This window comes from Mustela lutreola, chromosome 13, assembly GCF_030435805.1.
Source record: "Mustela lutreola isolate mMusLut2 chromosome 13, mMusLut2.pri, whole genome shotgun sequence".
In the NCBI taxonomy this organism is placed as follows: domain Eukaryota; kingdom Metazoa; phylum Chordata; class Mammalia; order Carnivora; family Mustelidae; genus Mustela; species Mustela lutreola.
This window is the reverse complement of record NC_081302.1, coordinates 64,552,632-64,580,507: the sequence shown is the minus strand read 5'-3', so window position 1 is coordinate 64,580,507 and position 27,876 is coordinate 64,552,632. Positions and strand designations below refer to the sequence as shown.

The following is a 27,876-nucleotide window of genomic DNA, read 5'->3' as shown; positions in this document are numbered from 1 at the left end:
TTTCACTCTTGTTTAAATTTTATTATTGTACTTATTAGTAATAAACCAAGGGAACTGGGATAACAAAGGGAAAAGTTCAGGCTAAGTAACTTCTTCTTTATGAATTAAAACACATATGCTCACTTGAGTTACCCGCCCCCCATGTACAAATAGCTACATAATATAGTCCATAGAACACCGTGAGCCACTGATACCAGGAGCCAGGCAAAGGCCCCCAGTTGTGTGAAGTCTCAGGCTGATCTGGGTCTAGATGACCAGCTTCTCCACGCTGAGTGTACTTGTGGTTTCATCCTCTTCATTTGACCCAAAATAGCCCGGGAGGTCCAGCATCCTCTGCTCTGCCTCGGTAAGGCCGAATGACGTATTGTCATAGAAGGCGAACTCAGGCTGGGCTGGGAAGCTCTGACACTTGTCTTTCCTACACTGAGAAGGGCTCAGAGGGCTCACCCTCTGGTTGCTCTCTTTGGGGGCCGTGGGGCAAGGCTGCTTCCTCGAGACACTCCTGTGACTGGGGGACGGGCCCCTCCGGGCTCTGTGCGGCTCCGTTCTCTCACCGCTGGCCGTCAATCCTGCCTGGCAATCCCCCAGGTCTGGTTTCCTCGCGGGCTGCCCCAGGCTGTAGGATTTAGGGGGAGGACTTAATGGACTTCTGGTTGCACCTGCCCCGTGGAAATGGTCCGGTCTCTCAGGGGACGGGGCAGCTCCTCGACTCTGAGGCCGAGATCGCTCCTCCGCCCGGTCCCAGGTCCGCGTCCTGGAACCGTAGGCCGGGGCCTGCCGGGGGGTCAGGGTGGACATGCTCCGCTCCAGGAACGGCCGGGCCTGCCTGGCTTCGTGGAAGCTCGCGGTCCTCCTGAAGTGGGAGCCCCTGGGGTGGCTCCTCTCGGGCAGCGCCCCTCTGCCGCCCGCGTGCCTCAGGGCCGACTTGCGGATCACGGTCTGGCTGGGGCTGACCGCGCAGCTGGCGGCACAGACCGGGAGGTCCAGCCTGGAGGGGGGCCTGGCCGCCGCCTGCTGCTCCACAAACGGGGATTTGAGCCGGAACTTGTTGGCCGCGGCCTCCTCGGGGCCCTCCAGGTCCAAAGGGGGGCCGGTGGCCGCGTCGATGGCCGTGTCGGTCAGGGGACTCTGAGACACGTGGTACACCTTGGTGGTTTCCGTCAGGCCCTTCTTCTTCATCTCCTTGCGCTGCTGCTGGGCGAGGCGGTAGCTGAACAGCGGCGGGATGATCTTCTGCGCGTTGGACTGCACGCTCTCACTGCCCGAGGCGTCGTCCTCCGCGGACAGCGGCCCGCCGCGCCTGTAGGTCAGGGGGATGCCCGCGTCCCCGGGGCCCCCCGCCGGCCCGTCGCCCCCGTCCGAGAAGCTCCCGCGCTGCTCGCTCAGCTCGCAGATGTTCTCCTCGTCCGAGTTCTTCCGGAAGCTGGGGGAGTGGATGGAGCTGTGGCGAGCCGGGGTGCTGCATTTGGGGGCGCGGCCGAACTTCTGCCACAGCGTGATGAGCACCGTGGCGACAATGATGAACAAGCACAGGGAAATGCCCGTGACCTTCACGACGTTGTTGGACTTCCCGGGGCCCTGGGGCTGAAGAGGAGACGCGCTGGATGGCTGGAGAGCTATGAGGAAAGAAAGAACAGATGGGCATTCTCTAGTAGGGCTCGCCTGCGTGGTTTTATGGCTGGGAGAGGCTGGCTCTGATGCTCTGGCAGTTCTAGAAAGAATAAACAGGGACTGGGATTTCTGGCCTTATGCAGGCGTCCCTGCTGGCAGCTTAAAGCAGACCAGAACACAGGACCCACAGAGAGGAGGTGAGCAGGTAAACCACGATCCGGGCGGGGTGGGGGGACCCCTGGGCTCGCCAAATCCTGCTGACAACGTGTCTCAAATGTTCCACCAAGCAGCAGCATAAGGAAAGTTTCCTGGTAAAATCAAGGTTTTCGCCTAAGATAAGGTAAACCTGGATAGCTTTAGTTCAATGTACTTTGAGATGCACAGCGGGAAATTCTACCAAGTATAAAACTTGACATGCAAAGTAATTCAGATAGGTTGTACCTAAATTTTATATCTTGGGAAATTAATAGGTGAAAATCAGTCTTTAGGTAATGTAATGCAACTCACATTTAATAACCAGGAACTGTATTTCCTGAGGGTTGAAGCGTCTGTTTCTCAGTCTGTTTCCAGCTGTCCAGTCCCCTTGCTTCCTTCTATGGGACCGTTGATTTGTTTTTTTTCTTCCCTGCTTTCTCCAACTGGCTTGTCCAGGGTCATCAAAATGTCTCATTAAGCCTCAAGATGCCACCCGGGATCCAGCCTGTCCTGCCACTGAAACACCTGGGAACCTGAGACCAGCTGATGCTACCACCCTCTCCTCTTTCCTCCTTGTCACTGTCCACCTTGCAAGCCCTCCCAGTCACCTGCCTGCACAGTTTTACCAGCACCAGTTCTCTGTGTCATGTCCATGACCATGACCTCCCATTGCCTACCCTCTTGGGTGGAAGCTGTGACACATACTTTGTTTCTAAGCAAACAGGACCAGCAGCAGGGACAGTTCCTCACTCTCCCCAGTCCTGATTGCCATTTTCAACTAACTCTTTCACCTCCATATAAAAACTCTTTTAATTAATCACTCTTAATTTTAATTAATTCTTTAAAAATCTACCTGTCTATATATACTGACTGCATCTCCATGACTTACTTATTTTGTAACTCTAAGTTTGTCCTTCCTAATCTCCTTTATTTTGCCCATCCAACCCACCGACTTCATTCAGGCAACCACCAGTTTATTCTCTGTGTTTAAGAGTCTGTTTCTTATTTGTTTTGCTCTGTTTTTAGATTTCACAAATAAATGAAATTATATGGTATTTGTCTTTCTCTTTCTGACTTACTTCACTTCGCATAATACCCTCTAGGTCCATCTATGTTGTTGCATATTGCAAGGTCTCATCCTTTCTATGGCTGGGCAATATTCCATTGCCTATTTACACCATCTCTTCTTTATCCATTCAGCTATTGATGGGCACTTGGGTTGCTTCCATATCTTGGCTATTGTACATGATGCTGCAATAAGCATAGGGGTGCATATATCTTTTAGGATTAGTGTTTTCATTTTGGAGGTAAACACCCAGTTGCAGATTACTAGATTATATGGTATTTCCATTTTTAACTTTCTGAAGAACTTCCATACTATTTTCTGCAGCGTTTGCACCAATTTACATTCCCACCAACAGTGCACAAGGGTTCTCCTTTCTCTACATCCTCACCAACACTTATAATTTCCTGCCTTTTTCATACTAGCCATTCTGACTACTGTGAGGTTGATATCTCATCGCCATTTTTATTTGCACTTCCCTGATGGTTAGTGATGCTGAACACCTTTGCATCGGCCTGTTGGCCATCTCTATGTCTTCTCTGGAAAACCGTCTATTCATATCCTCCACCCATTTTTAATTGGATTGCTTGTGTGGTGTTAAGTTGGAAAAGCTCTTTATATTTTTGGATATTAACCCCTTACTGGACATATCATTTGCAAGTATCTTCTTCCAATCAGTAGGTTGCCCTTTTGTGTTGTTGGCGGTTTCCTCTGCTATGCAAAAACTTTTTATTTGGGTGCAGTCCCAATTGTTTATTTTTACATTTGTTTCCCTTGCCTGAGGAAAAATATATCCATAAATATGTCACTAAGGGTAATATCCAAGGTGTCTTCTACTCTTTTGATACCCGTGCCATCTACTCAAACCATCCACCTACTCCCCTCTCAATACTATCATCTCCCAACCTCATGGCAGCCATCAGTCTCTAGCACCCGGGTCTCAGTCTTCCTCATCATCCCCTAGCCAGGCCTACCTGTCCATCCAACATATCATACCTTCCCATTGTCTGCAACTGCTTCTCTTCCAAATTCTTAAACTTCATAGCTCACTTTTGAGCAGTATTCTCCTCTCTCACTTACTCATCCTTCTTACACTCAACCCACACTCACGATCCATCACACAAACCATTCTCCTGCCAATAAGCTCAACTGTCTGACCTCTAGTACTGAGACATACCCCTTTCCCTGCTCTACACCAAAAGTCCATCCCTAGATTAACAAGACATGTGAATTATTAGCTGCTGCACCCAGGCCCTGAGACCTGGTAGAGAAAATAATACACCCATGCAGGCCAGGACCTCTATATACTGACAGCCCCCAAACCTGACCACCTGCAAATCTTTAAATGGGTTTCTAAGCAACTCGCTTCCATCCCCTACACGTTTCACCACTTCCCCAAGCACTCTACCTACCCTCATCCTCAGAATTCCACTGGATCACAAAAACAACAACAACAACAACAACAACAAAAAACAGAAGCTATCAGGCAAGTGTACCCCTCTCCCAGCTCCTCCTGCTGTCTTCTCCCCAATAAACTTAGGATCAGCCACACTTCTATTCACTTCTTTCCCTATGGAATTAGTGGGAGAAGTATCTTCCTACAAAGGCAAGTCTACCAAGTGCTCTCTAGGTCACCCTTCTCCGGGGGATCAATGCTCTGTACCAATGATCTCCAGCTTCTCCTCTATGCAGCTCCAGAGAAACATGTTCAAGCTCTTCTTACTTTAAAAAGAACTTTCTAGAACTCTCATATCTTGTTCCTGGTCTTCCTAGCCAAGCTTACAGAAAAAGGAGTCTGGATTTGCTGACTTACTGCTTCCACATCACCTCTGATTCCTGCAACCTGCCTCCAGGATTCCAGTGAAATGGCTTCTGCCAATGTCAGTAATCACCTAATAGCTAAATTCAAAGAAGTTTTGTCTGGACATTCCTTGACCTCTGCAGTATAGGCTACTGCCCAACACTTTCTCTGACCTTTTCTCTTCTTGGTTTAAATGATACTGCTCCTTCAGAGAGAAGAACAGGAATTTTGGAGCAAGGAGATCTAGACCTCAACCTGGGTCCATTAGCTCTGCTCTCTCCACTGATGTCCTACCAACACCTTCACCTCCACATGCCCAAGACTCATCAATTTTCCCCCAGAATCTGTGCCTCATCCAATATATCCAATCTCAAGGAAATGGCACAAGTGTCCATGCAGTTGCCAGTACTAGAATCCTGGTTTTCACCTGTAATTCTTCCCTCTTCATCACTCAACATATCCAGAGTCTTTGAGTCCTTGTCTCCTCTGCATCCCTACGGCCATTCATTTTTCACCTGGGTTGCTGAAAGACTTAATGGCCTTGCTGCTGCCACTCCTAGCCCTTCCGATGTATTCTCCACACTACCCCTGAGAGACATCCCTCTGAAATACAGGCCAAACCTTCAAGGCCCCTCAGGATCTGACTCCTGCCACCTGCAGGAGTTCATTTCTTACCACTACCTCCTGGCACACTATGCTCTAGACACATTAATTTCAGTTCTCTGGGTCTCTTAATGTGCCATCTTCTTCTGTGCCTTTATCCATGGTTCCCTTTGCTGAAGTTCCCTTTCTCACTTAGCTCACCTAGGTGGCACCTATTCTGCTTTCACACTTAAGCACAAATATCACCACCTCCAAGAAAGGAGGTGTTCCCAGCATGAATTTTCACCCCTGCAAGTTTCCCAAGCAAGCTGTGGATACCTTTCTCACTGCAGGCTCTACATTGTGCTGTATATTATGCCTTTTTACATGCCTGCTGAGCAACTATATCATAAGCACCTTCCAGACAGGAACATGTCTTATCTAGATATTCCTAGCCCCAGTCGCAATAACTTATACACAGTTGGTATCCGATAAATGTTAGGTTAACTCATTTAAAAAGGGAATGGCAAAATGGTCAATATCCCACCGGATGGAATGTGGGTGTAATGGCGATGGATTCTCCCACTCCTGTTTGAATAAGATGGTCAAACTAACATAAAACTCGATGCAGACATTCTTTCAAAGACAAACAAAACTCCCAACTTGCAACCAAGTGAACACCATTGGATGGTGAAAGATTTGTTTCCTGACTTGTCACTTCTTCCATGTGCAGTGGTGGCTTATGTGCATGGGAAGCAGCAATGTACCTGTGCATGGTGGACCTCTTTACTTAGCTGTTAGCCTTCACTGTGGCTGGCTCCTCAAAAACATGGCTGGAGAAAAGACTGAGAGCTGCTGACCTTAGCCCTCTCTGCTTCATCGACTCCCTCCTTCACCTGAAGTAAAGGAGATTTCTTGATGCTGAGCAGCCTGAGAACAGATTTTAACATTTCCAAAGAGTGTGAAATATATTAAATAGGGAGAAGAACACTTGGAAGAAATTATCATTTTTATCCATGTAAACATAACTCTAAGGACCACTTACATTAGAAGTAGGCATGCCTATAGCACTTAACCTTTTGCTAATTTATAATATATAACTTTCTAGTTCCCATTGAGTATTAAAGAATTAGGACATCAGAACATGAAATAATTTCACATATCCTCAAAAATTATTATTAATTCTGGGGTGTGGATGCTTCCAGAAAATTAAACTGGCCTGTTTAGAAAGGCAAGATATTTAAGATAGGTAGCTTAGTATGGGTCAGATCTAGTCCTCTGCTATCTAGCTTATTGATATTGGGCAGGTCAGTTACCCTCTCTATGCCACAGTGTCCCAAATAAGTGAGATAATGTATTTAAAGTGTTAGCACATAGCAGATGGTCAATAAAAGGTTGATATTGTTGTCATTTCTAAATATACAGTAGAAGTCAGTGACAATTGACCAAATTCAATTGCATTCATTCATTCATTCATTCATTCATTCATTATGGAATTCTAGATTGAATATCTTTTTTAAAAGATTTTATTTATTTTTCAGAGAGAGAGAGCTCAAATTGGGGCAGGGGATACAGAGGGAAAAGCAAACTCCCTGCTGACCAGGGAGCCCAATGTGGGACTCTATCCCAGGACCCTGAGATCAGAAGTGGAGCTGAAGGCAGACGGGTAACCAACTGAGCCACCCAGGTGCCCTAGATGGAATACCTTAACACAACATGACATCCCAGAATTGAGAGGAATGGGTGTATTTGAAGGTAGTTATACCCAAGAAAGGAGCTGTGAAAGTGAGGGAGACTTCTGAATGAAGAGTAGATGGAGAAAAGAGCCTTAGAAAATAATATGACATATAACCAGAGGAACAAGAGATTCAGGGTGTGGTCAAGGGATTATGAAAGAAGCAGGACAGACTGAGGGCTAGCAGAAGAGCATGAGTCTGATGAAAAACAGAAGAAGGAACACCCTCAGGATGCTGGAATGAAGGGAACAAGGCCTACAGCACTGGCTGGAAAAATGAGCTAGAAAGAATGCACTTCCTAGGCCACAGGCAGGGACACTGGCCAAGATGTTGCTGCCAGGTAGTTTTGGCTAAAAGATGCTCTGAGATCCAAACACAAAAAAACATCTGACTCCTCCAGACCCCAACGGACAAGGAACTAGGGACGGTTTCCTAACCTCGAATTGGAGAGCGGAAGAAGTGACAGAGGACTTTATCTAAGGGTCAGGAACAGAGCAAAGGCCAGCAAATTAACTGCGGGGACTGGCTATCGATCAGTTGGTGAGATGGTATGTGGGAAGAGCAAGGATCCTTATTACTGTGACCTGTAGCAGATGGATGGAATTCAACTCCATAAGCTGAAGCAAACCAAACGAAGCCATGTCAGCATCACATCTATAAACCATTTACATCAAATACTCACGGAGCACCTACTGAGTGCCTTCAAGATGTTGAAAGGATGAAGGGAAGGCCACTTTCTAGGTGATGACAAGAAGAAATCTCCGCACCTTCTCCTCCCTAGGTAGGGGTAGTAAACATAGGGCCTTCAGAAGATAAGATGGCGTGACTTGCCCCATTTTGACAAATAACGGTCTACGTAGTCCCCTCAGGCTTCTCTGAGATGATATGTTCTTCTGCAACTTTGGTGGGGAGAAGTAAAGGAAGGATAAATAAGAAAACAAAAAGAAAACCAAAAATATCTTAGGAAGAAATGATCATCCCCCTGCTTGTATTTTTAAAAATGTTTTCAGATGTCTGAATCTTTAATTTAGAGAATTTGCCTCTCATTGCCTTATCTTCCACATTGGTCAATCCCCTGTCATCTCACTGATGAGATAATCCCAGTCAGAGACACACTAATGAACACAGTCTTAGTAAAGCCAGCAGTACTAAGAGAGTGTCAGTGAATTCAGGTTGCTGATTTTCAGGCGGGCATAGATTCAACAGTCCCTCTGGGGAAAGATTCCCAAAGAAAGAAGGTACCTACCAGCACACTCCTCCAGGGAACACAGGGAGGTCTCCGAGGACATTCCAGGGCAGCCAGGTCTGGAGGAGAAGGAAGTCAGGCACACGCGGCGTCGCTCTCTGACACCATCCCCACACATGGTACTACATTGGCTCCACGGCTGCCACAGTCCCCAAGTTTCTACAAGGACATTAGCCATGCTTTTAATGCTAGTTCATTTGAGAATCAGAATTTAACTGCACTCAAATGAAGCAGCAAACTTAAATCTCAGGCCTTGAAGTCAGTAAATAAAAACATGCCCAAAGATGTGGAAAGCTGGAAAGAGTGTTTAATAAGCCTTAAAACAAAAGAAAGCTGTATAATTTACAAAATGTTAACCTTTTTGGAACCTATCCTAGAGTAAAGCTCACAGGGCAACCAAATGGCCTGAAATGTTAGGAAAGTCAGGCTCCTCTAAGCAAAGACAGGATGCAAACCCAGCTTCTTTGGGTGGACACCAGGCCTCATACAAGCTGGTGAGAAGTCATCTAAAAATATAATAAACTGCTAGAAGCCTGGTGTGGGCTAGCATGAGAAACAAAAGCCCTGGGAGCCACAAACCCAATGGGAATTTGTACCCACTTGCAGGCTCTTCTTCATGGATCTCACCAAATGCTCACAAGAAGGACTGAGGGTAGGTGCAAGACCAGAGAAAGCCTCTCTTGTGGTGGAGGTCTGAGCCTGGAAGGAGTGGCACTGTGGAAAACACACAAACCTTACCTGGATCCTTCTCCCCATCTGCTCTCCCAGCAAGAGCCTCAACCACTGGGAACAAAGCAGAAGCCCCGTCATTCTGAGAGCACCAGTTGAGTTATAGTACTTCTAAGGAATGGAAAAAGAAGGAAATCCTTCACCCCTGGAAGGAGCAAAAAAATATACTGGGGCCAGACTTTTAGAGAGCTTCTATCACTGGAGAGGGGCAAGATCATCAAGAAGGCCCCATCTCTGAGACTCAGGGGCACAGCATTTGTCTAAGATGAACTAATGAACTGGAACAAGAAAAAGCTCTCTAGCTCCCATCACCCAACCCCTAGCCTGCAGCATGCTAGTAATTTCCAAGTATCAATAACAACAACCTACTGCTAGGGCAAGGGCAAGAGTGACAGGTGAAAACCTCTCTTATGTGCAGGCTCAAGCCTAAACTGAGGGTGCAACAGAAGCATGGAGGAAAATCCTCTGGTAAGCCAACTCCTACTCTGACTGCAAAGCAACATTAGAAAATTCTAAACTCTGTCATTCCCCAAGGATGGCCATAGCAACAGCAAAACCCCAACACAGCTTAATTCCTTAGTACATTGACCCAATCCCCACACTAAATGCCTAGCTAAAACAGGTGTATGCCCATTTCCTCACACAAATACTATTTATTGGTGTCTACAGTTCTAAATCAAAATGTCTAATTTCAACCAAAAATTATGAGACAAAGAAGCAAGAAAAAAAAGCTATCAAAAGATAAAGTAATCAAGAAACCTGGCTCTAATGTGACCCAGACATTGGAACTATCAGAGAGAGAAGTTCTGATACCTATGATTAATATTAAAGACTTTAGTGGAAAAGGTTGGCAAGATGAACAGATGAAAAATTTCACTAGAGGGGCGCCTGGGTGGCTCATTGGGTTAAAGCCTCTGCTTTCGGCTCAGGTCATGATCCCAGGGCCTGGGATCAAGCCACACATCGGGCTCTCTGCTCAGCAGAGAGCCTGCTTCCTCCTCTCTCTCTGCCTGCTTCTCTGCCTACTTGTGATCTCTGTCTGTCAAATAAATAAATAAAATCTTTAAAAAAAATTTCACTAGAGATTTGTAAATTGAGAAGAGGAAATGGAATGCTAGAAGTGAAAAACATGGTAACAAGGCTGAAGAATGCTTTCTCAGAGAATGCTCATTAGTAGACTCAATGCAGCTGAGGAAATAAAGAGTAAATTTGAATATAGATCCATAGAAATCACTCAGACAGAGACACAAAGCTCAAAAAGAAAGAGTGAATAGAAAAGATTACCCAAGAGCTGAGGGGCAATATCAAAGAGGCTATCATCCATGTCATTAGAATCCCAGAAGAAAAAAATAGAATCAAATAATGACCAAGAATTCTCCTAAATTAATGAAAGATAGTAAGTTAAATCAAGATGCTCAGAAAACATTGGGTAGGATAAAAAAAAACCAAATAAACAAAAAATTAATCATACTATATTTAAATAGTTAAAAACCAAACCCAGAAAACTTTGAAGGCTGTGGCAGGGAAGGAAGGTTGAAGGTGGAAATACATTGCATGCAAAAGAATAAAGATTAGAAATACAGTAGGCTTCTTGTCATGCAAGCCAAGGATGATGGAGTAATAACTCTAAAGTAATGAAAGAAAATAATGACCAAACCAGAATTCTATATCTAGTGAAAGTATCTTCCAAAAATTAAGGAGAAATTGACTTTTTAGAGAAACAAAAATGAATAAAATTAATTACTGGAGATTTCACCAGAAGAAATGTTAAAAGAAAATCCTTCAGGCAGAAGGAAGATTATACCAGAACAAAAACCCTGCATCTGTACAAAGAACTGAAAAGTGCTGGAAATGGCATTTATAAGGGTAAAGGTAAAATTCATTTTTTTCTTATTTTTAAATGCTCTAAAATAGAATTGCTAAGGAAAACTAGTATTATGTGTTCACAGCATATATAAAGTAAAATTTATGAGAACAATCACACAAAGAATGGGATTAATGAGTTAGAAATATACTGTTAATAAGGTCTTTATATGACATGTGAAGCAAAATATTATTGCTTAGATAGATCAAGAAAAGGTAGATTATTCAAAGGCTGATCAAGAAAAGTCAAAGATATATACTGCAAACTCTAGGACAACCACCTAAAAATATTTTAAGGTATAAGCCACTAAAAAATATATAAGGTATAAACCTTAAAATTGAATATTCAATTAATACTAAAGAAGGCAGAAACAAGAGGAAAAAGAAACAAAGAACAGATGAAATAGACATAAAACTACCCAGATAGTCAATAATATATTGTAATAGGATTGTATGGTGACAGACGGTAAGTACACTTGTGGTGAGCCTAGCGTAATACATAGAGAAGTTAAATCACTATGTTGTACACCTGAAACGAATGTAACATTGTGTGTTGACTATATCCAATTTAAAAAAATTTTTAATAAAAAAACTTACTTTAAATATAATATACAAATAAGTTAAAAGTAAGCCGATGAGAGAAGTTATACCTGTGAACATGAATTAAAAGAAACCTGGAGTAGCTATATTAATATCAGACAGGGTAAACTGCAGAAGAAATACTACCAGGGATAAAGAGAGACATTACATAACAATAAAAGGATCAATTAAGCAAGGAGCTTGACAATGCTAAATGGGGATGCACCTAACATCAGAGCTTCAAAATACATACAAAATACTCCCAGGACAGTTATTACTGACTGACACATGCAAACAGCTCTTCCAAGAATATACTGAATCACTGCCAGATTGAATAATTAAACAGTTCCCTATAAAAAATCATCTTCTCTATCAGTACCTTCTCTATCAGTACCCATCCAACCTCAAGACTCAAGTCATTGCACTCCTAGGCACAAAAACACCCTCTGTATAAAAGTCTTTCTTCATGCTTTATGGACAAAAACTCGATACAGTCAAAGGTATAGAAAGCACGACAAAGATATAAGGAGAGCACATAGGGAAAATACATTCTCAGGTAATCCAAGTGGTGCAATCTTTGGAGTGAGTCATGGAATATGAGTTCTTCATAGCAATTAAAAGTCTCTGGGATTTTCACAGGAGTGTGAGCATTACAAACCACCATGCTGGACCAACATCAACTGAGGTGTGGTAATTATGTTCCATCCAGAGGTCCAACTGAACACAATATTGGTTCTGTGTCTTCAGATCACACTACAGCTCCTCAGATGGAAGAACAATGGGCCCGCTTTGTCCTTACGCTTCAGAGCTATTCAGACACTAAGCCCCCCATGCTTGCAAAGCTCTGGGACACTCATATTAAAGCCTCTCAGAGTTAAAGTTTAGTGATTGATTTTTGGAAAATATACTGGAAATTCTACCACTGAGAAATCTCAATTTAAAGTTAAGCCAATGCATAGTTTATCCTTATGTTCATATTAAGACCACAAAAGGCAGAACTGTAAATACTAAGAATCTTTGTTATTCTTTCTTAAATCTTGTTTACTTCACATAAATATAATCTACATAAATATATAGAGTTAGTTGTCAACCAAAAAACAAAAATTCCAATTACTAGTGGCCAGAAAAAAAAAACAAGTTTTAGTAAAAGCATGAATCTTAATGTCAAAATTTACATTTTGAAATGCTGTGCCCTTTTCCCTTGGAAGTAAAATCATGACTTGTAGGACAATCAGTAATAAAAAATAAAGAAACATTTAAGCTACACCTTATGCCCTTTTATTTCTAAATGAAATTAACTGAACAGGAAACAAAGGAAATCTCTCAAAGCAATTAACTAATTTAATAAGGCAATTTTTTAAAAATACCTTGAGTAATTCTATCTGTTCCCTGAAGCTTTCTACCAATAACTCTGAGGTAAATACTAAGCAAATGGAAGGTCATTAGATAACTGTAGTTCATTTTTTCTTTTACTATTATTATTATTTATTTAATTGTATTAGTTACCAAACAGTATTTCATTAGTTTTTAATGTAGTGTTCCATAATTCATTGTTTGAGTATAACACCCAGTGCTCCTTGAAATACGAGCCCACCTTAATACCCGTCATCAGGCTGAACCATCCCCCAAACCCCCCAAACCATTTGTTTCCCAGAGCCCATAGGCTCTCATAGCTTGTCTCCCTCTCTGATTCCACCCCCTTCTTTTTTCCTTTCCTTCTCCTAATGTCTTCCATGCTATTCCTTGGGTTCCACATATAAGTGAAACTGTATGATAATTTTCTTTCTCTGCTTGAAATAATCATTTAGCATAACCTCCTCCAGTTCCAACCATGTCGATGCTAATGGTAGGTAGTCATCCTTTTTTAGAAATGAAGAGCAAATGACCAATATTCCAAATACTCTTACTTCATGAATGAAAGCTGTTTTGTTTTGCCCTGGTTAAATGTCCATACAAGCACTCACACTGCATAACAAACCTGTTTGGCCAGGATAAATACCTTTCAGCTACTATAGAGGATAATAATTCTGAATGAGCAAAATTTGTCTGGAATAGGAAAAGGCAGATTTGTTTACATGCCTCAAGACTATCTGAAAGGGGGCGCCTGGGTGGCTCAGTGGGTTAAGCCTCTACCTTCCGCTCAGGTCATGGTCTCAGGGTCCTGGAATCAATCCCCACATCAGGCTCTCTGCTCAACAGGGAGCCTGATTCCTCCTCTCTCTCTCTCTGCCTACCTCTCTGCCTACTTGTGATCTCTGTCTGTCAAATCCATAAATAAAATCTTAAAAAAAAAAAAAAATTGGGGGGGGGCACCTGTGTGTCTCAGTGGGTTGTCTCTGCCTTCGGCTCTGGTCGTGATATCAGGGTCTTGGGATTGAGCCCCGCATCGGGCTCTCTGCTCAGCGGGGAGCCTGCTTCCCCCTCTCTGCCTGCTTCTCCGCCTATTTGTGATCTCTCTCTTTCTGCTAAAAATAATAGTAATAATAATAATAAAATCTTAAAAAAAAAAAAAAGACTATCTGAAAGAATACTGCCCCTGAATACTCACATCTGGAAGACATTTTGCTCAAAAACTAAAGCAACTAAGCAAAACATGCTTATAAGAAAGTTTCTATAGGCAAGAGTGAGTAACTAAAAGCAGCAAATGGAGCAGTCACCTGGATAAGCAGTTCGGATTTTCTGTGCACAAAAAAAGGCTCCCTTATAATGGCTGAATCAGGCTTATGCCTGAACCAGTGGATTCCAAAGTGTGTTATGTGTCTATCAAGAGGGGTGGACAGCACGAGATAAACCAGTGAGATGAGGAGGAAATACTATAACTTCTTTCACTCTAAAAGCTCTATATTGTGTAATTCATGAGTTGACGGTTGACTGTACGGGAGGCAGTACAGAATAATGGAAAAAGCCAATCAAGCACCAGGAGTGGTTTAGCCACTTAACTACCATCGACTTCGGGCAAATTACATAATTTTGTGCCTCCATTTCTTCACCCATGAAAGTGACAAGATAATAAATCTAAACCAAAAGGTTGTTATGAAGATTAAACAGATTAATATTTATAGATCACTTAGAGCAGCACCTGGTGCAATGTAATCCACTAAATAAACATTAGCTTTATTATGTCAGAGGATCACACCCATTATGTCACATATCCTGAAAGGACATTCCTAAGGAATGCCAAAAGAAAAGTTAACTTTCAGAAGGGTTTACTGTTTCACTTTCAGAAAACCGTTAAGTTTTCCAGTTTTAGGTAAAGTAACTCACAAAGTGGATGAGTAGCTTAAAAAGATTCTGGCAGACAATTAAAGATAACACACAATCTGTGAATAGAAAGGAAACGACAGGGTTCATAGTTCTCTTGTTCTTAGTAAAAAGCTCTTGTCAGTCATTTTGAAGGAAAAATAAGACCATCTAAGTACAGAAACAAGATAGTCTAAAAATTTAAATTATCAAGGAAACTATATATTAAATATATACACTTTTCATTTATCAAAAAAAATAAGCTAAAAATAAAAAAACTATGTGACTATGACTTTATACCCTCTATCATTAATTATCAAGTTTTATCTTAGGGCGCCTGGGTGGCTCAGTAGGTTAAAGCCTCTGCCTTCAGCTCAGGTCATGATCTCAGGGTCCTGGGATAGAGCCCCGCATCGGGCTCTCTGCTCAGTAGGGAGTCTGCTTCCCCCCTCTCTCTCTGCCTGCCTCTCTGCCTGCCTCTCTGCCTACTCATAATCTCCAACTGTCAAATAAATAAATAAAATCTTAAAAAAAAAAGTTTTATCCTAAATTTAATTACTCTCCTGTCTGAAACCCTTGGGCAGATGTGTTCATAATTTAGGATTTCTGAATTTATTTTTATAAGATACTAAGTGCTGTGTCCTATATTACCATTCTGTACTACTAACACTCCCCTGGCAGGATCTCAGGCAGCATCCCATTACCAAACACATTAATATTTCTGTAGAGAAAAGTAGAAACATTCACACTAAGTAGGGTAAATGAAGATCATAAAAAATCATTTGTGGCAACATCTATTATATATCATCTATTATATATAATATATATTTTTTCTATTTTATATATATTATATAATATATATTCTATAAAACCTATTATATATTTATATATTAAGTTGTTATTTACATACTCTCTCAAGCCCTGAAGACATATTTGGAAAAAGAACACATATCAAACACATACTCCATTTTTGAAAGGAACTAATAAATCAGTGGGGCAGTGGTTCACACAAGTCATGGTGGGTTCACTGGGGTCCCTGAATGATACCATCTGCCAAAAAAAGTCAACTGTCAATTTAAGTGGAAAATGAAAAGAAGAGAACAAGGTTTAGTTAGAAATGCTGAGACTAGAACACAAGAAGGCCTTGAGGTCCCTGTTGCTAGCATAAATGTCGCTGGATATCTGGAGTCAGAGCCATGGGTGGGTGGTCACACTCCTGAGGTCTCCAAGAGCATTAGCCCCTCCAGGCACTGCTTCCAGCCCTGATGTTCAGTTGTGTCAAGTTGCTGCAGGCCATAGGGAACCCCTCACCACCCTCAGCCCGGAAACACAAAGAATCACTCTGCTCTGCCTCTCTCTCATGTCTTGTCCCTGCTGCTGTGGGGGGGAAACTCAAGTCCTTAGACAAGTAGAAAAATCTGTGGAAACCCCAATAGCCTAGAGAACTACAAAGCAGACCTCCTGCTCCCAATGTCTTTAAACCAATGACCCCAATATCTTTATTTCCCTAGGTTTGCTTCCACTAAGTTCAGTTAGATTTTCTTCTTCTAACAAGTAACGTCTTTTGAAAAGGGAAATCTATCTTAAATGATTACATTACTTTAATACAAGTTCTCTTACTACTACCAGCAGCAGCCAAATTTGCGTTCGATTTTCACTTTAATAAAACCTGTATTGAGTACCTATTCATGTGCAGGTAGGCTAAGTGGGTCAAATATCATAAATAGCTTCATGGTAGCACAAGCAGCCTTTTCACACCAAAAGAGCTCTCCCCCAACCCCCGCTGTCAGGAGGATGGTGGGCTTGAGGGTGGGGGGCCTAGGGAGAAAGACTTGGAACAAGCCATGACAGATACAACTGATGCCATGCAGAGGCATGAAGGATGCTGGGCTGGCTTTACAGCAAGGGAATTTAACTAGTGTGGGGTCAAGGAAGAGTAACCCAAGTGGAGACTTGGGGGACAGGTTCATGTCAACCAGGCAAAGGCGGGTGGAGACCCCAGCCCAGAAATGGCGACTATTGGTTGGGTAGCCTGACCATAGGGGTCCTGTGGATTCTCATCCTCCTGTCAAGTGAGGTGACTGGCAAGTATTTTCTTTTTAAGATTTTATTTATTTAAGGGCGCCTGGGTGGCTCAGTGGGTTAAAGCCTCTGCCTTCAGCTCAGGTCACAATCCTGGGGTCCTGGGATCGAGCCCCACATCGGGCTCTCTGCTCTGCAGGGAGCCTGCTTCCTCCCCTCTCTCTCTGCCTGCCTCTCTGCCTACTTGTGATTTCTCTCTCTCTGTCAAATAAATAAAATCTTAAAAAAAAAAAGATTTTATTTATTTAGGGGCACCTGGGTGGCTCAGTGGGTTAAAGCCTCTGCCTTCAGCTCAGGTCATAATCCCAGGGTCCTGGGATTGAGCCTCACATCGGGTTCTCTGCTCAGCATGGAGCCTGCTTCCTCCTCTCTCTGCCTGCCTCTCTGTCTACTTGTAATCTCTGTCTGTCAAATAAATAAATAAAATCTTTTTTTAAAAAAAAGATTTTATTTATTGGACAGAGAGACACACATGTAGACAGAAGGAGAGGGGGAAGCAGGCTCCCCACTGAGCAGAGAGCCCGAGGTGGGGCTCGATCCCAGGACCCCGAGACCACAACCTGAGCTGAAGGCAGAGGCTTAACCCATTAAGCCACCCAGGTGCCCTGGTGACCAACAAGTATGTGCAGCCTCAGCTGACCTGAATTTTAAATAATCCCTCTGCCTGCAGTGACACAGTGAGGTGGACAGTGGCAGGATCGGAATCAATGAGGAATCTGTTGCCGTAGGTTAGCTAAGGGATGATGGAGGTTGAAACCAAGATTTAGACACCAAGGAGCCAAAACCCATGGGACTTGGTGATTTATTATTTATAGGAGGTAAGGAAGAAGAGGAAGACCGCTGGGCTTCTGCTTTGAAATGAAATGGTGGCTAAGGCCTGTACTGAGGGGCAGGTTGTGGGGATAAGATGATGAGTCTAATTACTCCGAGATGCCCAAGAGACATGTGAGGGGGGCAGCTATGCAGCAGCACTTAGATGCTGGGAAGAGATACCCACGTGGAGTGGTCAGTCTCAGAATGGTGCTCACCTAACAGGTGCATGAAGAGTGAAGAAAGTGGGGCGTCTGGGTGGCTCAGTTGGTTAAGCGACTGCCTTCAGCTCAGGTCATGATCCTGGAGTCCCCGGACCAAGTCCTGCATCAGGCTCCTTGCTCAGTGGGAGCCTGCTTCCACCTCTGACCCTGCCCCCTCTCATATGCACACTCTCTCTCTCTAATAAATAAATAAAATCTTTTTAAAAAAAAGTGAAAAAACAGGATCTAGTTTAAGATATGAAGTGAGCAGTTAACAGATGAGCCCAGGTGGTGGAATTGGCCGGCAAGGGAGACCATGAAGAACAGTCAAGGAAGTGGGAGGGAAGCGAGGTAAGGGTCCAGGGTGATGTCACAGGACTGAGATATTTTTAGGTATTTCAAGGCTGTTGGCCATGAGCCTGTTAAAGGACTGTTAGACGGAGGAGAGAGAGGGGATGATGATTAACAGAGGATTCCGGATCGGAGCCGAGGGACTGGGATCCACAGTGGAGGAGAAGGCTGACCTTGCATTGGAGGGGTGACACTCCTTCCATGGTGACAATAAAGGAGACCAATGGATGTAGGCTTACAGACATTTTGGTGGGAGGTTGAAGGAGCTCGTTCTTGATGGCCAGGTGCCCTGGGTGGCAGGAAACAAACTCAGCTCTGAGAGTCAAGATGGGGGAGGGGCTGAGGTCTGAGGGGAGCTGCTCTCGAGAATGGGGGCAGAGCTGGTCGGGCAGCATGGAGGGTCCAGCTGAGGGGGGAGGCATAACCCACCTGGATGTGACCGTCCATGCAGCTTGTGTGCCAAAGGCGGCCAGGAGATGGCCGGATTCATGCATCAGAAGGAAAAGAGGGCAGAGGAGTTTAGGCTCTTGATAGGAGACATGTGATAGGTAGGGATGAGCCATGGAATTTAGACTGGATGGAGAGGTAAATGCAAGCCAGGAGATGACTAGGGGGTGCGGAGAAAGTCAAAGAAAATGGACTTGTAAGGTGAGGAGATGGGTGAATTTGAAGCAAGAAATACTTGGAGTTCCAGACACAGTCAGAGGCTTGGGCCCTCGGGGGGGCCTGGAGCTTAGCAGGGATGAAGCTATAAGCAAACCAGACAATTTCTGCCAGATGAATCTCTTGCCAAGACCAGGCTTGCAGGAAAAGGAAAAGAACTGCAACGAGGCACCCGGGGCATGGATGGAATTGTAATAACCCCACTTCTTTGTGATTAGATAGGGCATTACACAAAGAACGTAGAGTGTAAAGTTTGTAGAAATCTTGCTTTGAAATCTCACTTCTACAGAAACTCATTCCGGCAAAGAAGGATATAACGGGAAAGAGACACGCTCAACGAGAGGAAGCCAGAAGTCAACCAAATACAATTTGAGATTTAGCTTTGAATTCTGCTCATACCTACCATAGATTTGCCATATGATGTAATAATATAACTTTTTAAGATAAAATGCAATAGAGGCTAAAGTTATTGGTGCCTCCTCTATGCCAGGCGTTATGCTGAGAACTATGTGCACATATTTCATTCAATTCTCACAACTCTCAGAGGTAGATGCTCCTATGATCCCTGTTTTACTAGCAGGGAAACTGAGACCTAGGGAAGTAAGCGGTGAGCTGAGTCAGCTTCCCATGAGTCCTAATTTTTCAGGTAAGAGTAAGGCCATGTAGGATATTATGAGGAGTGAACCAGAAAGATGATGGTACAGTTCACAGAAACTTAAGTTCAATGAAACTCAAAAGAATAATTTTGATTGCATGGAGGCACCAGTTTGCTTTAAAAAGTTTCAAAATTTCAATACCAACCTATGTTTCTCTGAATTAGCATGCACTCCCTCTCCTTTGTGGAAAAATGGCTTCTGCTTGGAACGCCAAAGTCAAAGCAGTATTTATTCCTCCCCATGTCAAACAAAGTGCAGTTGAATACGGTTCTCCTCTCTCCCAAGGTCAGGCTGTTTTCAGCTAGCTGAATGGTCCTTTCCCCAGGGCGTCTGGGGGCCTCCTTGAAGACCGTGATCACTCCTTGGATGAAGATGCACAGTGGGGGGAAGACTGTCACCTCCACCCCGGACTCACACGTGAGTTCTGGTGCCATCACCAGTTTGTATCCAAATTTCTGGGCCAGGTCAATGGGTCCTGTGGAGGTAATGACCGAGTCTCGGCCAAACAGCTTCAGCACCACCGTGACGTAGGCTTTTGGCCCCACAGGCGCACAGCCAAACTGAAGCCACTGACCTTGAGAGAGTTCTGTCCTCTTGCTGGTTCTGATCTCCAGCGGCTGACCTGGACTTGTTCTTGCCTCGGGCAGACTGTTGGTAAAGATGACGTCCACCAAGATGTCAGGCTGGCCCGTAGGAAAGGAGCACAGTGGCTGATGGGTGAAAAGGCCCACCTGGAAGGTGCCTTCCGCCGCCTTGGACGTCCTATTCAAGTCAATGTGAAAGACAGGCCATTCGACCTTGAGAAAGGCTCTTTGCTCCCAGTGGCTGACTTGAGTGCCATTGTGGGCTACCTCCAGAGCCATCGTGAACCAGTAGTCTCCAGCCTCCTTGAAGTAGAAGCATTCAAACTCCAGTGTTCCCTGGGACTGGTTGGTCAGGAGGTATTTGGCAGTCACCGTCTGATTGGTGCTGGCCTCCAGCAACAGGGCAGACACATTGCACAGTGTCCCATTGGCACCACATTGCGCAGTGTCCCGTTGGCACCACCGAAACGCCGGAAATCCACAGACACCGTGTTGTTGCTTAGCGCTACATGGCCTGGCTTTTCCAAGAGGAGATGCTCGTCTTCTCCAAGAACTGAAACGAAATGGTCAGAGTCGATTTTACAAAGAGATCTCTGAGCAGCACCACCGGTGACATTAAAGAAAACAGCATTCTGCTCATAAGGAGGAGGAGTTTGACCTCGGCCAGAGAGGAGGTGCAATGATGCTGTGAGCCAATCCCGGGAGCTGGGCCCCGCGCAGTTCCCGTTCTAAAGTGGCACTGGGCCTTGGTCTTCAGCTATCGTGGGTCTCAAGATGGAAATCCATACCCACTTCTCTCATTTTAATCTGTTAAAAAGAAAACAAGCCCCCCAGGACAGAGAACCAGGACTTAATTACAGCTTCAACCTAACCCCAGACTGTGGCCTTGCCACAGTCCATCTCAAATTTCCTGATCTGCACTGGTGAGGTTACCTCCTTGATAAAAAAAAACCTGAGGGCCACCTCCCAATACCCCCCCAACCCCAACACACAGAAAGAAGACAGCCTGGCATGAAACATTCCTTTCTGTTCTTTTGCTACTAACTTCTTGCCCCACCCTCCTTCCTATAAAAACTTTCCATTTTGTACAGCTCCTCGGGCCATCTATGCTTGCTAGATGGTATGCTGCCCAATTCATGAATTGCTTAATTAAGCCAATTAAGTTAGATCTTCAAATTCACTCAAGTGAGCTTTTTTCCCCCTTTTTAAATAAAGTATATTCTAGGGGCCTCTGGGTGGCTGAGTCTGCCTTTGGCTCTGGGCCCTGCATCATGTGGCACTCTGCTCAGCGGGGAGCCTGTTTCACCCTCTCCCTCTGCCTGCTGCCCCCCTCCCCCTGCTTGTGCTCTCTGTGTCAAATAAATAAATAAAATCTTTTTAAATCATATTTTGGGGGTGCTTGGGTGGCTCAGTGGGTTAAAGCCTTTGCCTTCGGCTCAGGCCATGATCTCAGGGTCCTGGGATTGAGCCCTGCATTGGGGTTTTCTACTCAGCAGGGAGTCTGCCTCCCTCTCTCTCTCTTTCTACCTACCTTTCTTCCTACTTGTGATATATCTGTCAAATAAATAAATGAAATCTTAAAAAAAAAATCATATCCTGGGGACATGTGTGGCTCAGTTGGTTAAGCATCTGCCCTCGGGTAAGGTCCTGGGATAGAGTCCTATATCAGGCTCCCTGCTCAGGGGGATCCTGGTTCTCCCTCTCCCTCTGCCCACCCCCCACCCCGTTTATGCTCTCCCTCTTACTCTCTATCTCAAATTAAAAAAAAATCACATTCTGGTGTTTAGATAATTTGGAGGAAATGGATACATAGTAACATGAGAAAACTTGATTTAAATGATGCTGTACAAACTGCTCTTGATTCCTTAAAATGGAAGACCCTAAGTATCTTCAAAGTCATCATTTTCTGATATTCAAGACAAGTACTTAAGCATTTTCACCAGTAATGGAACCAGTGCTGTTGTTTTGTACAAAGCAGAAATTTGTAGATGGATGAGAAATGTTGACACTTTATTCTGCACAGGTCGCCCAAGGGACAGAGTGAATGTTTATGACATACCCAGGCTTGTCCTTGCCAGTTTTAATTACACTGAATCCCAGACCAGCCTAGATGCGATAGATAACTTCTAGCCCACAAGCATCACTCAGTTAACATCAATCCTATCTTTTTAAAAAAGAGACCCATGAGAGCAGCTGAAGTAAAGAGTGGAAAAAACACAGACACACAGGAATCCTTGTTTCTATTTTGAACTTGATCCAAATACATATCAAAGGAGACAGAATTTGCCAGTGCAACAATCAGCTGGCCCATGGCTAGGGTAAGAAACATTTCTAGATTTAAGACACTGCATGGCTCTTTTGGCTTGGAAAATAACATGTGTAAGTATTAATTTATTATTATCTTACATAATATACACATATCATACTATATCATATATATGTCCAAAGAGCCTCAGGGTATTACTTGGGCTGGTCATCTTTAAATATACCCTTGCATGTATTCAGTTAATGATCATTAGACTCAGCATGTGGATATACTGGCACATAGAGGTATTGTTTTGTGTTTAAATAGTTCATCACATCACCCATTTCTTGTTAAAGAAGACATGAAATAAAATATATGAAACTTGGAAGGACCTGAAATGTTTGATCATCTGCCTGAAAACCATAATAGAATAAAGTTCTTTTTCTTTTTCTTTTTTTTTTTCCCTTTAGTCAAAACAGAAGCTGCAAGATAGTCCGTTTCGGAGGAGACGAGTTAAGGTTGAGGAAGGTAGCTGATTCTGGGGGAGCCTGTGCCTGGTTCAGAGCCCACTCAGCACCTGTTTGTAAACAGCAACCAAAGAGACTCTAACACTCACCGCAGCCCAAGGAAGGAGTTAAGACTGAGAACCAAAGTCAGGTTAATTTGAATCTCATGGGGCAGGATGGTTTTTGATGTACTTTAAGATGGAGACCACACATCACTTAGTTAACTGACAAAGCCTATGGTCGATGATAGGGATAGTGGAGGGGGAGGCAGATCAGACTCCGATTTGATGGGCAGCCGATCAATGAAAAAGACACACATGCCCAGTCAGTAGTGGAGAAAAAAGATACAATTGATGGCTTTCAGCAGCTCAGAGAGCAGGTGTGTACTGAAGAGAGAATTTGCTACTTCACTACAGAACTCCTGATTTTATAGACGAGAATACATCCTCATTTAGAAAACAGCAATGTGGGTGTACCACATTCTGGCTCCTACAGTATAGTTTTCTCTAATCTTTCAATTCCGTTCTCCCCTTTCCTTTATTATATTTAAGTAACTGATATCTCGATATAAGCATGTTGCTTAAAAAACAACTGCTAATGGTATATTTTGATCAATATCAAATGGAGAAGTGGGAAAAACCCAGGTCTAGGAAAATATTTCCTTTTCTATTAGCAGCATAGCATGTACACTCAACTTCTATGCTCTGTTTTATGCTCGTTGAACTTTTATTCTTATACTCCAGTAAGATACTTGCTTTCCACAATGACAAACATCCTTGCGGACTTTGTGAAAATGGAAAATCCTGAAGTCTTTATCATTACGAAATCCAGGAACTTTTTATAATTTTTTGTATGAGGCTCTTATACGCAGAGTGATCTGTTTTTAAGGAGGGATAAATGATATTAAGATCATTGAATCTCAGATTGATTTTCAGCAAATCAAGCATCTTCTTGCTTAAATAAACTTTTTAAAAAGAAAAGGTTGAGAGAGAAGATTCACTGGACAAAACAGTATACACTCTGGTCCTTTTCTTAAAAAAAAATTTATGGTTTTTATTTATTTATTTGGCAGAGAGAGAACACAAGCAGGGGGAGAAGCAGGCTCCCTGATCAGCAGGGAACCTGATGCGGGGCTCGATTCCAGGACCCCAAGATCATGACCTGAGCCAAAGACACACGCTTAACTGGCTGAGGCACCCAGGATTCTCTATCCCTTGGATCACATTTCTTGATCAATTTGAAAACAATTTCCACTCGTAAACAATGGACTGCCTAGAAGTCTTTGAAATACTTGGCAATCATCAAAAGAAAAGTAGCAAGTTTTATAATATCAAATCTGCTCATTCAGCAGTTGTGTAAAACTCTCTGAATAATGAACTGGATTTTTAGTTGAAACAAACTGAATGAAGAAGAGTAATGGTGAGCACCTGCTATTTGCTCAGGCACTCAAGGTGTCTTGCATTTCTTATTTTATCTTCACAGCAACCCCATGATGCCAACAAGAACCTCGTCTAAGGTATACAACTGGCAAGGACTGAAATTTGGACTGGCTCCAAAGATATTCTAACAGCAAAACTCTCCAGGAGCGTGGAATCTTACAGAGAATCCCAATTTAAAAAACGTAATTTCATGTGTGTGAGTGGAGTTTAAATGTATAATACTGAAATACTAGGAAATCAGTCAAAGACAACACAACATGTTGTCTCCAGTTTGTTTAAATGAAAGCGACTTGTTTTTTATTCTTTTTAAGACTTAAAATATATTTAAAGGGAAATTTTAATCAATAAATACAGAATTTTAAGAGAACCCAGTTTAAAAAGTACCGCACTGTAGCCACTGCACCCACCCCCAGAGTCATCAACATCCATGCATTTATATAAACCTCACATTTACATTTCTTCATCGATACTGAGAGCATGAAGCATACTTACAATACTCACCATAGTCACAGAGTACCACCAACAATAGATTTGAAAAGTCTTTCAACATTTGTTTCATTCTGATTAGCAAAATCCCAGGTCTTTGGTCTCCTCATGTCCTTTCTCACATCCAAACTGTGAAATTTTTTTTCATAAACACCTGAAATTAGAATCCCAAAGAAATGATGCCTCTGTTCAATGTGATTTATAAAATAGTAATCACACTATGGCAAAACCATTCTAAGAAGTCAAACTTCATAGGTGCTACTGAAAAGAAAGTAAGGAGCACTCTAATTTTCCCTGGGGAAATGATTTGTAATTGTACGTGTCCCTTTTGTTACATTACAATGCACCTGTTAGGAATATTCAAGTGTGCTCAACACTGAAATTATCTTTGCAAAACACCAAGCCTCTTATCTTCATAACACATGCTTAAGTGGAGAGTTTGCTATTTGCTGAATTTCATCAAAGCTAAGAGCCAATCTGGATAATACATTTTCATCTGTTTATTTCCTTAGCATTTCATACCTATCCATTTGCTAAAATTCTGCCAGATTTTCATTTCGCATCCTGCTGTACAGACCAGGCTCTCTTCTACCAATGGACTTAACAACCACTGTCTTTCTTGCACAAGTGGTATGTTATCTGGATCCCTTCATTTCTTAATGCTTGGGAGCTGTATCAAAACTATCAAGCCTTTCAAAAAGATACCCAGTGTATTGCAATTAAATGTGAACTCCATGTGATACTGTCTTTCCTCTTTTAGGGGACTCCACAGAGAAAACAGATAAATAACAATTATCATCTTCAGTCAGCTTCCCAATACTTGTTGCTAAAATCAGTATGCATCGGGACATTGATGATTTTGTGCAGCTATCTTCCCAGACCACCTAAGAGGGCAGGAAAGATCTTGTTGGCCTGTGCTTCAGAATGATTTGTGGGAGGAGGTATTTAATTTGATAGGAACAGACTATTAGATTGTAGAATAAGAGTCAAAGGCACTTGCCAATTTTTCATACTAGTCTAATAAGTGAGGAGCTAATAAACATAACCAACTCTATATTTTCTTAATATACATTTTACATACCCCCATTACCCACAGTTAATATATTTTAACAATATACTATACTTCAAATAATTATGTTACATCTCTTCAGAAAAGACAGAAAATACTGGAATTAAAAGGACTGATGAAATAATCGAAAATTCAATGGAAAGAAAACTGATGTGTCTCTATTAGCTTTCTTTCAATGGGAGTTGGTTGAACAAAGGAAACACTGTATTTCCTCAAAGGGAAACAGAGATTTGAAGTGTAATTAGGCAGATGATTAGCGGGTCCCTCCCCTCTGCTCCCTAACAACAACAACAAAAAAATTCCATTTTTCTGGGATTAGGCATAGACTTGATCCAATCCTTTCCTTGAACTTGGGATGGGAAATGTAGCCAAACACAGCAGGTGAGTATCTCCCAGGCAAGCCTAGGCACTTAAGGCAATAAAATGTATCCTTTTGAGTTTCTGATCTCAGTAATCACAGTAAGGAGAAGTAAGCATTTCCCAGCTCGCAAAAGTTGAACTGGCTTCTCCCAGATTGTTTGCTTTTCCCTGACAATAATTTTTCAAAGAAGACCAAATCACTACTGATTTTGTGATGGTAACACATTTTTCTTCTACCAATAAAACACAGAATAGTGTGATAATCTGTATTTAGAACTAAGTAGAAATATAAAATAAACCAGACTACCTAAAAATCACAATATGGCTTTTTAAAAATATTCTTAAGCTCTTGAAAATAAATGCTTAATTTTTACTAGCTCAATTACTAATTTAAAGACCTGAACAGAGTAACCCACAATGGAATGGAATGCTGGATAAAAAAGCACTATATTTGAGGAAAGTAAAAAAAAAAAAAATAAAATCTCATTTTCTTCCTCCCTTCCCCTGTCTCTTTCTTTTTACCTTGTTTGTTTATTTTCTTCCAACACGTTGTTCCCAATACCAGGACTGGCTACTTACAATGTTTGGCTTGAGAATCATTTTGAGAAGATAAAAACTTAGGTCTCTTTTATGCACATTTAGAAATACTCCTCTATAGGAGTCACACATAAACATTTGCAGAAAGATTCCAAATGCATCAGCTAGAGGGTAAGAGGCAGTCAATATTCTCAGTGGCTAATGGCATCACGCCAGGCTCAGTTCCTATGTTTTTGCTGAAACCGGCTAAGATAAATCCCTACAGTGTCTTCATTGTTGCAGAAAAAGAAAAGGAATTAAGCTAAAGTCTCTTGGGACAATTGATTTATCAAATAAAAGGGAAAACAAAAGGAAGCAAAGTGATTTTGTCCCTTCTGACAAAGACAAGCTCGTGCATATCTATCTTCTACTAATATTTTTTAGCAGGAAATCCCTAGTTCCAAAGCAGCTCCTGTAAACGGGCTTTATTTATATATTCAGTGCAGTGGGCTCTGCCCTGGTCCCAGGGATTGGATGCAGCTTCCCTAGAGAGGCTGTAGGCTGCCCGCTTCTACAGCTTCCCAAAGGCCCACGAGTCAAGTTCATGCCTGGAAATCTGGCCCTGCCCAAGTCCTCAGCCCAAAGCTCTCATAAAATGAGGACCGTTTTGAACTGCTTAAACCTCATAGTTTGTACCCCAGAAAGGATTTCTCTTTGGAAAGGGACAAATTTGTTCTGAAACGCGGAGTACCCTAGGACGCTGTCCTTCAAGGATCCCCACCGTTCGGGCTCCCCGCCCGTCTGCGGGCAGCTTGTCTCTCGGCAACACCTGCGGAGCCGGGACACCGAGACGCGCAGACGGACGCTTTCTAAAGCGCTTCCCTGGGGCGAAGGCTGAGCCCCCAACCGCGAGGAACAGGGTGCAGCGCCACCCTGCACTCTCAGCCTGCCGGGAGAGTGGGGCCGGCAGGGGCCGGGGGGCATGGTCCGACCCAGCGGAGCCGCGGGGGATCCGCGCCGCACAGCAGTGCCCTAGGGGTCGGGGGTGGGGCGGCAGGCTCTTTCCTACCTCTCGGGTCTGGCGGGCGCCGGGGCCGGAGCCGGGGTGAGCGAGGCGGGGGGGTGACAAGGCGGGCAGGCGGGAGGCCTCAGGGGCGGCGAGGTAGCGTGCGGAGCATCCCGCGTCCCGGGACTACTCGCCCAGGCCGGCGGCGCTCCGCTCGGCGGCGGCCCCACCCGGGCCCGCCCCCGACGGCGCGGG

The 27,876-nt window shown here is 43.4% G+C and overlaps 1 pseudogene; it reads right to left on the bottom strand.

The window, feature by feature from the left end:
* Positions 1-27,876, bottom strand: LOC131814138 (thrombospondin type-1 domain-containing protein 1-like; annotated as a pseudogene).